Raw genomic sequence first — 741 nt, 5'->3', positions numbered from 1 at the left:
CCTTATTGCCCTCAAGTTGGCCAGGAGAGAGGAAAAGGAATAAAGTAGTAAAGCAACACATGATTTACTCTTCCTCCACGCCCTGCAGCCCCTGGCCATTTTCAGTGTCTGTTGAAACACTAAGTGATCTGCACTCGTACTGTTTGAATAGCAAATATCAGTGCAGCATAAAGCAAAGTGCACGCATATTAGAAAATGAGCAGCCTCTGGTATTTTATAGCATAACATGCAGCAATAACACTTGCAGGTTGCTGTTCTGTCCTTTTCTGATTGCTTTACAAAGGTTGGCTGCTTATCCTCGGTCTCATTGAGGGCAGAAAGAAGTGAGGAAAAGAAGAATGGAGGTAAAAAGCAAGCAAGCAAGTTGGTAATTTATATGCATATTTTGCTTGTAGCGTGCTGAGTCAACTGTTTATCTGTTGGTAGGAAAGCGGCTAAAATAAAATACTGTCTTGGTTAGGTTAATACCGCGTGAGGAGCTGTAGGACGGGGAGGAAAGTAGGGCAGCTTGTTTTGGAACTTGTGCTGAAGAACAAATAAAAACCCCCAATGTACACATTCGGTTACCATATGTCGCGCTTATCATAAAAGGCATCTCAGTGTTATTTCTTTGCAGGGATGCTTGAACTCCACGGAGGCAGACTTCCCCGTTGAAGAAAGCGCATGCCAGAGGTGCTGGGGTTGCTGTTGGTGAGATGAGCTTTCGTGCCTGTTGAGGCGGCTAAGGCGGGCAGCAAGCTC

The sequence above is a fragment of the Gymnogyps californianus genome, chromosome 9 (genome assembly GCF_018139145.2).
Source record: "Gymnogyps californianus isolate 813 chromosome 9, ASM1813914v2, whole genome shotgun sequence".
In the NCBI taxonomy this organism is placed as follows: Eukaryota; Metazoa; Chordata; class Aves; order Accipitriformes; family Cathartidae; genus Gymnogyps; species Gymnogyps californianus.
The sequence above is the reverse complement of the archived record's forward strand: the minus strand, read 5'-3'. Positions refer to the sequence as shown.